Below are 12069 nucleotides of genomic sequence, written 5' to 3'. Positions count from 1 at the left end.
AACGGCGGAGCTCAACCCAAGACACGCTTAGGATCGATCGCTCCCTCATTTGAATAACATTTCGTCCTGACAGAGCGTCTGCAGCATGAAATAAATAAATGTGAGGGCAAAACGTTTTTATTTATTGATTTATATTTAATTATATTTCTATTTTGGTATTTATTTTTATATTTTTATTTTTTTAGTTTCGTTTTTATTTTTGTATTTACTTTTATTAGTTTATTTATTTTGTTATTTGTATTTCCATTTATATTTATTTTTTTGCATTTAATTTTTTTATTACATTTTTTTATATCCGTTTTTAATTTCACTTTTATTCATTTATTTATTTATTTAGTCATTTATTTATTTTAAATTTTGGCAGTTTTGGTCCCCCATAGACGCACCAATAATTTGTATTTTATGGACATTATATAAATGAATGAATAATGTCGTCATCATCCTCCCCACTCACTACAGCTTAATGGCCGTGTTTGCGCTGGTATATCATTAGAGCATTATTGTTAGTGAATAGGACGTTAACAGGGAGCAAGCTGTGGGTGCATATATGGAGCATTAGTGGATTTGGCCCCCTGTCGTTTACGCACCGGATACGTCATCATGATCACGTGACCAGGATAATGGCGTTGCCCATTGTATGTTCTTATTTTGATACTCAACTGCAGTGGCAAACGGTCATAATAAGCTATTAATGCATTTTAGTTTAGCAAGTTAACTGGTAAAATAAACTGGAATAAAATGCCAGAGATATTTGCATTTGCACATTTGCACTAATCAAATCCTGGAAAATTAGTTATAAGTGGTGTGTTCTTTTAAAGTAAAAAGCAGTGATTAAAATGGTTAAGTTTTAAGACAATTTTCTGTCATTTTGCTTTGTATGCAAATTGATATTGGCGACAATCCCTCTGATTGGCGGTTAGCCAGGAAATGCAAATCAGTTGTTACTTTTCTTTAGTTAGTTTCTAGAGTAACTACTTACTTTTACAATGCAGTAACTCTGTTGCTAACTGAATTAGTTTTTAGAATAAGTAATTTGTAAATATAACTAATTACTTTTTTAAGGTAACATGCTTAACACTGCTCACAATAGTCTCATTTAACTGAAACAAGCTGGTGAACAAATCCTTAACCAAAGTCCTTGTCCTTATCAGCAGATGTAGTGAACCGTAACGTGCTGTTAAAAAATAACAGGATGCAAGCATGATTAAGAAAAATGAAAGATAAAATGTAAACTTAAGTAACATAGTCACTGCCTAGATGCGTTAATTAAAAGCTGTTAAAAATTCTACCCAGAAGAAAGATGAGATCTAAAATCTGAAGCATTAAAAGCACACAAACTGTAAATGTGAGTTGTTTTGGACTCAATGCTTGCGCTGCAAATGTGTATAAATTCAGGAGAAGAAGACGCCTGTGAACAAAACAGAGACAAACAAATAAATTACCACTGGAATGGATGATGAGGGACAAGCAGAACTCTTGTGTCTTACCACAAAAATGTGTCATTCGAGACACATTTTTGGTGGCCTTCTTGAACATCACATGACTCGACACTGCGTTTAGAAAACCAACAGTGGAAGATTTCTCTTCCAAAAATGGTACGTTGTTTTTAGAAAATAACCACAGAAATGCAGTAAACATCGGTCTAAGGGTGAATCTACATAATCACACGTGACACGTGAGGGTAGATGTGGTGCCCACACACTTCTACTATATAAAGTACATTTCCAGTTATATTGAGGATTGGGACAGGATAGGATACGATTATGCACGTTATCTGAGGATCTTTATCATTTACAGTCATGCTGGTAACACGTTACAAAGTAGCACATCCAGATTTTACCATAACGACAAATCTAATGTGTTGCTTCTCTAATCTGACTACAGTTTATTCACCACAATTTTTTTTTTCACAATTTGCTGCTGGTTAACAATTAACTGTGCTGACAAGCAGCTCACGGAAATATTGTGGACACATACCATTTGCTATCAAGCGGTAATGCCATTAACTGTCTCTTGTAGGCAGCGGTGAGTACCATTTGACAACCTTAAGGATAAGGATCACATTTTTCAATGGCGCTGCTCCCTCAAGTACGAGTACATGGAACAAGACAAATTAACGAACAATAAAATACAGAAAGAGACCCCCTTGATAGATAAAGCCACACAACAAGCAACTGTACATTCATAAAATAAATAAGAAAAGGAAACTATAGTGTTTACATCTTGAAGTGAAGCATTCTAGGACATCACAATTTAGCACTCCCGTCTGGTATGGTGACGTCACGTATGTGCTGTGACGTGTCACGATTCGGCCACATGAAAAATAACAATGGAGGAAGGAAAGAGAATTGTTTTATTACTATATTGAGTTTGTGTGAAAATATTAACCCCTTCAGACCCGCATTTATTCTGCTGGACTTTTTTTCTTTCTTTTTTTTACTGATTTTCCCACATTGACAACATTGAAAAAAATTGGGGTTATCTGATGTTTATATTTGTTATAATGGCCGCCAGGATAGTATGGCTGTAATGTGTTGTAATCTTACCAAGCTTAAATGTAACATTTTCAACATGATCATCGTGCAAATCAACTTGCGATTGTAATTGGTTAGCTAGGATCCAATCATGAACCAGAAGTGTTGACATCATCCAAATTATGCGTTTTTTTTAATATGTCATGTCCACTGCAATCATCTACGGGTCTGAAATGGACACTCTGTGCTGCTGACAAAGTGTTATCTAGCTTCAAAACACTACCAATACATTAAATATATATATATTTTTAAAACATAATAGATCGCAGCACGTTCACTTAAAGAGAAAGATAATATGATGATAAATGTGAAGTTTTCCCATGAAAATATTAAGTTAAATATGTCGGACTAGTACATACTGCCTTAAAAAAATGGCACAGTTGATGATAAGTGAAATCCATATAGACAATTTTAAAAAAAAAACAATTATTGCTTATGTTAAGTCAAGAAGAATTTTATCTTTAATTAAAACAGAATCATCACTATTAAAAACACACTTTAAGTATTGGCAAAACCAGTTGCTTGTTTTATCTCCATCTGTTGAATGTAACTAATAAAGACATTTGTAATCTAACTTAGTTACTTAAAATCAAGTAATCTGTAGAGTACTTTTTCATGGTAAGTTTGGCAACACTGTTTATTATAACAACAAACTATTTCAACAATTCATTCAGGGCTATGCTATCTGTTATCGCTCACAATCAGCCCCATAACACTTGCCCACACAGATATACCCACTCGCAAACACACGGGAAAAAAATCCCACCGATATTTTGATCTTAACCATACAACAAACACCCTCAAGAATTGGTCATACTCACCGGAAACACCCAAAATTCTAATTTCTCGCTTGTTAAAGATTAATGTGGCGTAACAGAAAACAAAATCTGGGTGAAACCCTGAACTGTAAACAAGGCTTGGTGTTGTTAAAAAATAAATAAATGTAAACATAGCTGAACCTGATATCTTTGCTCAAGGACTGATAGTTACTTGGGAGCTGTTACGCCTTCGAAAAGCAACTACTTCTGAATCTCCTAATTGCTGAAATAAGTACTGATTCTAGCCTGTAAAACAACATGGAGCGAGTGAACTGGTCTTTAAGTGCTCTGGGCAAGATCTGCTCAACAATGAGAACTGGACCTGGTCAACGCTTATGTCCGGGTGGAACTTTCATGTCTGCATTTGCAGAAGATAGCTGGGGAAAATGGCGGCCGCTGTGTCTAGCCTCACTCGAAGCCAAAGACATCTACCTGTTCATCACGCTGGTGGCTGGGATGCTTCTGCTAGGGATCGGACGACATGTCACAGGTGAAGAACGCCATCCAACATCGCCACAAACAGAATGGCAATGAACTTGACTACAAAGCTGAACAGCTTGGAGATGATTGCTCGTCGGAACGCAGCGATGAACAGAAATCGAGACGTGGAAGAAACTGAGGTGAGGGTGAATGCGGGCTGCCATTTATCCTCAGCTATCCAATGCTACTGGACCAAACTGATCAACAAGAGAACAAATCAACGTTTTGATCAACAAAAACTATTGGGAAGACGAACTTTTGCATCAATCAACAACTTGATAATCCACACAACTAGATATGTGACGAATTACCACTTTGATTATCTGCGTCCTATTGCATCCTGGGAACGGGAATTAATGAACTTCGGCTTCATCCCGTCAGCCCTTTTTCTTTTCGGGTATAATTGTATGTGAAAAGTGAATGTTGTAAATTGTCTCTATGATTGTCTGAAAGAAAAAATGAACAAAACAAAAAAAAGTCTAATGAATGGATTGGTCGTTTTTTTCCAATACACGCACACACACACACACACACTGCCTTGTTGTTGATAGATATTATAAAAAAAACGATCAAATCAAATCATTACTCTGTATGGACCCAGGAAATTAAAAATAAAATATGAGACTGATCTTCTAAAAGTAGGATTGGATTTAGATTGTTTTAATTTTAGTGGCAGAACAAAAGATGTGAAACGAGGTTTGGGCATGAAAGCCATAAATGCTCTCCATTACAGCACAGAACAACAAAGCCAAAGATGAATAATAGCATTTAAGAATTTTATGAATAGCTTTGGTCAGAGCCATCCACTCTTGTGGCAACCTGTCTTTTGTAAGCTATGACTACTGAACTCTCAAGTTAAAGTTGACACGCCTACTGTAGAATAAGGACATGTCACACAAACAATACATGAATACAAGCCAATTATAGAATAATCGTGAGAGCAGGAGTCCTCAACCACCAGGTCGCGGCCCAGTTACCGGACCGTGCATTTTATAGTGCAAGGCCACAAAGAAATGAGGAAAATATTTCATTTACATGTAGCACTTCTGCCCACTATTTTATTTTGAAAAATGGCCACTTCTGTGTCTTTGCCGTACTGCACACATCTTTTTTAAGTAAGCACCCAAGCTAAATACACAGCTAAAATAACCATAAACAAACATCACTGAGGAGCTTCTTTGAAAATAAATCACGCTGTGTGATTTTAAGCAGAAATTGTAGCATTAAAGTTGAAACTGAATCACAACAACTGATTTAGAGCTTCCAAGTCTGCTCTGTTTAATGGGGCGACCAGCTTCGGCTTTCACGTCCCATCACCTCCACATGCGATTGGTGAGCAGATTCATGATGATGCCGACTTGGATATCATCTCACATATTGACACTTGTTAGTTTTCACGGAGAAACATTAAAAATGTTCAACCTTAGCTTCACAGTCATTGCTGCGCAGAACATAGGAACACACATGGGAAGGCCAGAGGAGAGATTTGAAAGCAGAACCTCAGAATTGTGAAATAGGCATGCTAACCACAAGGTGATGGACAGCATGTGAAAAAAAATCCAAGTTCAAAGCTATCATTTCCATTGAACCATTGATTTGCACAGCAACAAATATTTAAATGTATGTGTATGTGGTTATAAATATCCCATTGGCATCATGATTACATTTTTTGTACACATGTACATCTTTTTTAATGTCTTTAGTTTATAGTTAAAAACATAATCGTCATTCTCAACTAACTGTCATGATAGCAATAAAAACAATATCAACATGCTTGCAAATTTATTTTATTTTATTATTTTCGTTAAGCAGATTCTTAGTCATCCAGGTCATGGGTAAAATCAAAACAATTCAACTCCTCTTCCTTATTGGATTTGTTGTCATTTTGCCTGTTTTCCGAAATATGTTCAAAAATGCCTTTATGCCATTAGGCTAACGTTGTATTTATTTAGGAATTCAACTTCCTTGTTTGGTATCCAAAGACTGATACACAGGATGGAGTGTGACAGAAAGGAAGAATATGACTGTCACTATATGTAGACTTCCTGTTTGGCGAGCACCGCCAAGGACTAATTTCCTGTCAGTGACACAGTTTGAGGTCAGTGTCCGTCTCGTCTCTGTGGTTACACAAGTGGGCTCAACTTTTATTCCATTTTTTTTTTTAAAGCTTTGTCCCTTTCAGCAAAAAAAGATAACAACTGTCATTTTAGATTTTGTGCTCAGATGCTCTTACTAATATTAATGCAGTAGATTTTTACAGCGCTTTTTTTGGACACTCAAAGACACTTCACAGTGGTTGCATTATTCATGCACTCACACATTCACACTGTGGTGGCAGTAAGCTACTTGAGTAGCCACAGCTGCCCTGGGGCAGGCTGACAGAATCGTGGCTGCCAGTGTGCGCCTACGGCCCCTCCGACCACCACCAAACATTTGCACCTTCCATACACCAGTGTGAGTAGCACTGGAGGAAATGTGCGTGAAGTGCCTTCCCCAAGGACACAACGACACATGACTTGGGAAGAGCGGGGATCGAGCAGCCGACCTTCTGGTTACTGGACGACCGTCTACACAGTGAGCCACGGACGCCACATGTCATACTGTACTCTTAGCGTATGTCAAATGGTTACTAACATGCTTGTTTGGTAGATTGAAGACTCTAAAGGTGTGAAAGTAAGTTTGAATAGTTTATAACTACTGTATATTTGCCCTGCAAATGGCTCGCAACCAATCCAGGATGCACCCTACTTTTCACCCAAAGTCAGCTGGGATAAGCTCCAACTCAACGACAACCCTATATGTGAGGATGAACAGTATAGAAAATGGATGGATGGATGGATGGATGGATGGATGGATGGATGGATGGATAGATGGATGGATGATGGATGGACGGATGGACGGATGGATGGATGGATGGATGGATGTCGTCATTGTTGGTTTAATGGTCACATTTTCCCAACATTTACATTTGGGGAAAAACAAAACTAAAAGACATCACACTAACAGTCATTTAGCATAGGTTAATCAGTGGGATTACTTGCAATAAAGAATGTAAGAAAGTGAGGAGAACAAACTTTGTTCTCTTTTCTTACCTAACGCCCGTAAAAGGAGTAAACACAGATTCATGACATCCATGGGAGGGTTGCCACTATCAACAGTTAACACACCAGCTGTAATGTCTCAAACACACACGTACACCGCATGTACACACATAGAAGAATCAGAATCAGATTTATTGGCCAAGTATGTAAAAAGTTAATCACACAAAGGATTCGTCTTCACAGTCTCAACCCGTCCAAGAAACACAAAATGTGACAATAACCAACAGAGGGAGACAGAACGGGAAGCCTGGCGGACTGCTAATTAGTGCCCCGAGTTTCTTGGATGAAACAAAAAGGAGACATGAGGAAGGAGAGAGGGGACAAAACAAGGCTGCAGATAAGCTCCTACACAAATAATATACATATTCCAAATACAACAATTTATATAGTCCAGTTATGCAAAGTTCTCAATAGTGAAGGGTAAAAAAAATTATTATCCTGTAGGCTATCACCTTTGCCACCAAGTGAAAGGGATGAGTTTAGTGAGCTGAAAACGACCATGTGTTACAGAAGACCTTTCTCACGTGAATACATGTCATTGGTAGGTAGAGAGCTGTTTTTGCCTGCTTGTCATTAAAGTGGAAGTCAACCTTAAACATTTCTTGACAATTACATTTTTGAGTTATGAAGCAAAATCCAGCCGTTTTTATCCATTTCAGCGGGCGGCCAGTTTGCCACTTGATGTCGACTAAGGATGACATCAATGTTGCTCAGTGCTCGGACAACCACCAATCACAGCTCACCTGTTTTCTGAAGCTGTGCTGTGATTGGTTATTACCTGAGACCTGAGCAACATTGATGTCATCTTCAGTCGACAGCAAGTGGCAAAATGTCCGCCCCTTGAGATGGATAAAAAAAGCTGGATTTTGCTGCTTAACTCACATTCCATTAATGCAATATTAATGATAATACCATATTTAGACCAGTGGGGCTGCATATAACATATTATCGTAAACAAAACAAAAAAATTAATAATAATTGGAGGGGTGTGTGTTTGACTTGATCTTTAAAGCTGTGAAAGAATCTGTTAGCTCATGTGAAACAAGCAGAAGGTCAATCATTAGCACATTGTGGTCTCAGAGAAAGAAGAAATGAGACCTGATTGGCTCAATGATAAATCAAATTTTACTGTAAAAACTCAAATGACTTCATCTGCATTTCAACATAGCAAAACGTCAACGTTGACTTAACGCTGAGCTAGTGCCATGACTCAATCTTTCTTTTCCCACCTCTGCTCTCATGAGGTAGAAACAGTTGTAAAATATCAGGAAATGTGTCATGCTCACACATTGTTTATATGCTCATACAGTGTTACCATGACAACTAGTGTGTTGGTGTGTTGTTTTTCCCTAGACCAAGTTCATAGTACCCAGTATCAGAAGTACGCGGAACCCCCCCCCCTTTTTTTTAATCATCTTTCACAATCAATCACCGATTTCGAACCATTTTATGATACAATATATTCAGTATGAGAACCCACAATGAATGTCATAAGAGGACAGCACTGAAGAAGTCGCTGTTGTCCAAAAGAAACATCACAATAGGTTTGAAGTTTGTAAACGAGCACCTGGATATTCAGCAGACAAGCAACTGAAACCAAAATTGCACACCACCATCAAAACCTAATCCCAACTGTGTCAGGTACTTTAAAGGGATACTTGACTCGTTTAGCCACTTTAGCAGTAAAAACATAATATTTTGTGAAGATGACGTCATTTGTGCTTAGGAAGTAGGTAAAGACCAATTATGGCTTCCTCAGCACAGATGATGTCATCTTCAGTTGACAGCAAATGGAAAAACTAGTTTTTAAAGTTGTTAATTGTACAAGAAAAATAATGAAGTTACCAAATTCATTCTGGACAATCTATTAACTTTTTGCTGCTGAAAATGGCGCATTTAGTCAAGTATCCCTTTAATGTTTTTGACTTAGAAATGTTGGCCAAATGAAGAACAAAAGTAAATCAACAACAGAATGATTTCAACTGAAGACAATACACCTTCTGGAGTGGCCCAGTCAGAGTCTTGACCTCAACCCGATTGAGATGCTGTGATTATTAGTATTTTTAAACTTCACTTTCACTTATAATTAACTTATTTTCTGTAAAGCATTGCTATACTATTACAGGTAATCTCATGCATACATACATTATCTACAGCACTGGTTCTCAACCGCGGTCCTCGAGTACCCCTATCCAGCCTGTTTTCCATGTCTCCACATCTAACACAGCTGAGGATCCGTTATCAGGCTTCATGCAGAGCTTGCTGATGAGCTGATCGTTTGAAACACCTGTGTTGCTTGCGGGAGACATGGAAAACAGGCTGGATAGGGGGTACTCGAGGACCGCGGTTGAGAACCACTGATCTACAGTATTCTTGGGGATAAGCTCCTTGACCAGCAGTAATCCTGTCCGAATGTCAGAGCAAAGCATTCTGGACCACACTTAAACCACCATAAGGTGAAACAGTCCTTAGATTATCAATGTGATGTGAGGTCATAAAACACATTAATTTTTAAGATCACAATTATAGTAGTCTGTCGCTGCTGTTTCACTTGTTAAATGACATGGCTATGACTGCTCGAGTAACAGGTCTAGATTTCAATTTTATTGATGCAACAACGACTGACTAAATATGACATACTCTTGTCTGAATTCATTGAAGTTTTATCATTCAAGCATGTAAGCTTAACTGACTAATAGTCCTACGATGAGATCAGAACAGCTTTCCCGCATAGCGAAAAAAACTCCACTTGCTTGTCATCTTTCACTTACCCATATCCCTCTTTTCTCAGCTTTAAGCTCATCCTGGAGTTAGTTCACCCACCCAGTATCCATATTTAGCTGTGTGTAGAGTCCGTCCAGCTTTGTCAGATGCAGGATTGAACATTGTTGGCAGTAAACTATATGAAAGAAGGGAGGGAATGGAGCAGAGGTGGGAGCAAGAGAAGGGCGGTGGAAACAATGCTGAGAGGGAGGCAGCGTGGGATATCCTTTTGAGTCATGGAAAGTGATCCAAGGAGCACACATGCTCACAGACTCCTCTCTGTGTCTTGACATTCAGCCCAAAAGACACTCGGTGGACATTCATCAGCACCTGGAAAAACTTACTCAATACATCTTTAAAGGAATATCAGGATGGAGACTCACTTGTTCTGTTTTCACCACTTCCTGCCTCATAGATAAAAACCACACCTAAACACTTCACTCATGTCTCAAAATAAAGTTGACATCATATTCGTGCGTTGTCACTCAGAGCGCAATGCCCATCTTGAGGAAACACCTAGTAACTAATGAAGTTTTCTTATTCTGGTTCGTGCCTCGTTTCAACTTCATACTCAATACAGTATTAAGAGCCAGTTGCATGATCAAAATGTTCAATAAAGTAATGGGGCGGTTGGAGTCATTTGCTGTGTGTCTGTCGTATGCATTTTGAGTGACAACATGGTTAAGCAAAATGAATGGTTATGGCCAATTCTTACAGGAATAGACCAAAGTTTTCCACTCAGAAATAAACACTGGATGTATAAACATGAAATCCAGTGTCTCAACAAAACAGCAAACCCGTCGGAATAGCATGCCTTCCAGTTCTGTGCATGCGCTGTAGGGAACAGGTAATGCACAGTAAGAACAGGTTGTGTGTTAGGTTGAGTTTATGGAGAGTCTACAGATAGAGTTTACTATATGGGTATGCTGATCTGATGGTACACCGTCTCAATCAACACCTCTGGGCTTCTGTTAATGTGTGATGTAATGTGTCTCAACCTCCCTCCCGCCCCCACGACCTGTATTATTGCCATTTTGTTGTGCTTTTGCCATAAGCCTAACCCTAACCCGTTTCTGGGCAAAAATCAATGATTACCACCCCTCCAGCTAATCCCAGAGCAGAGGGTGTGTCACTGTAGGCAGGCAGGACTGTTGCATATGTGTAGAGAGGCTCCAGTGATAGCAAAAAAATAAATTTAAATAAATTTAAAAAAGTGTCAGCGATAGTTCACTAATGGCGGACAGCACCAAAAAGAGGGAGTATTCCACTACAAAACGTGCAACAGATGGAAAACAATGGAAAACAAGAGTGAATATTGCCTTGGCAATTACCCCCTTCCCAGCTTTGAAGGAGCAGCTTGGGCTGAAGAGCGACGCAGAGTTGGCCTCCTTGTAAGGTAAGTGCCAAACATAGAAAATGTTGCTTGCTAATTTAGCGACATGCTAGGCTGCTAAGTCACATTGACAAGGGTAGCTCAGCATCAAACTTATATTTACACCGTGCAATAGGTGCAATAGGTGAAGCTAAGCCAATAGGCGAATGCCATTTTCTTTTGGGGTGGGGCATGGGAGGAGTCCGTTTTGAATGGTCGTTTACAAACAGAAAAGGGAAAAACTTTTTCTTAAATGGTATAGCTCTTTAAAAGGGAAGTCAAATAAAAAATATTCTTTACAATAATATGTTCTATGTGGCCCCACAGTTGCGGAATATGAATTAAGTAAATAAAAGGAGATATTTTAATTTGCAATGATTGAAGTTGACTGTGACCATGCACTCCCAAAGTGGTGCAGCCCTCACTCTCACAGATCCAACAGCCTGTGTTCATCTGTGAAATATCAGCATCCTGTCTAATTTGTCTTTGTGCAGTGATACACTATGCGTTTTGCAGGATTTACACCAGTCACAAAAATAGATTCCAATAGTTAATCTTAAACTTAATCCTGTTATCCATCCGTTTTCTGTACCATCCTTGTTACCTATGATTGCTCTCTAACCGAGCTATCAGGAATCTGAACCGGTCACCATTCAATCAAAGGGCACATACTGTATAAAAAAACTAATATTCACACTTCATCTTACACTTATGGACAATTTAGAAACCACTCATTTAGAGTCTTGGATAAAGTAACATACATGTTAGTGGAAATCAAAGTACATGGAGAACATGTTAATTCCACACAAAAAGGCCCAAGCCAAGATTCGAACTCAGATACTTCTGACTGTTCTGACAGCTTTTTTAAGTCATTTTCTTAGTGTTGAGTTTGAGACCAGCAGTATAAGAGATTTGATGTTGAAGGAGGACGACAGGCAGAATGCTAGAGGAAAACAAGACGATTCCCCACTCCAGAAATTATTGTTAAATGGATGAGCAAA

At 38.5% G+C, this 12069-nt stretch overlaps 1 protein-coding gene across 14 annotated transcripts in view; it reads right to left on the bottom strand.

Annotated features, from left to right (window-relative positions):
• Window positions 1–12069, bottom strand: part of phldb1b (pleckstrin homology-like domain, family B, member 1b) — a 107112-nt gene that overhangs the window by 92031 nt on the left and 3012 nt on the right. Inside the window, exon 1 of one of the 14 annotated variants that reach the window (XM_086079761.1) lies at window positions 9705–9788. The exons of the other annotated variants lie outside the window; for them this stretch is intronic. The gene's annotated coding sequence lies outside the window, so the exon portion shown is untranslated. Of the gene's footprint in view, window positions 1–9704; window positions 9789–12069 lie in introns of those variants that run through there. 14 annotated transcript variants of the gene reach the window in all.

Source organism: Leptonotus elevatus, chromosome 7, assembly GCF_054856555.1.
Source record: "Leptonotus elevatus isolate MCC_2025b chromosome 7, RoL_Lele_1.0, whole genome shotgun sequence".
Taxonomy (NCBI): domain Eukaryota; kingdom Metazoa; phylum Chordata; class Actinopteri; order Syngnathiformes; family Syngnathidae; genus Leptonotus; species Leptonotus elevatus.
The sequence above is the reverse complement of the archived record's forward strand: the minus strand, read 5'-3'. Positions and strand labels throughout refer to the sequence as shown.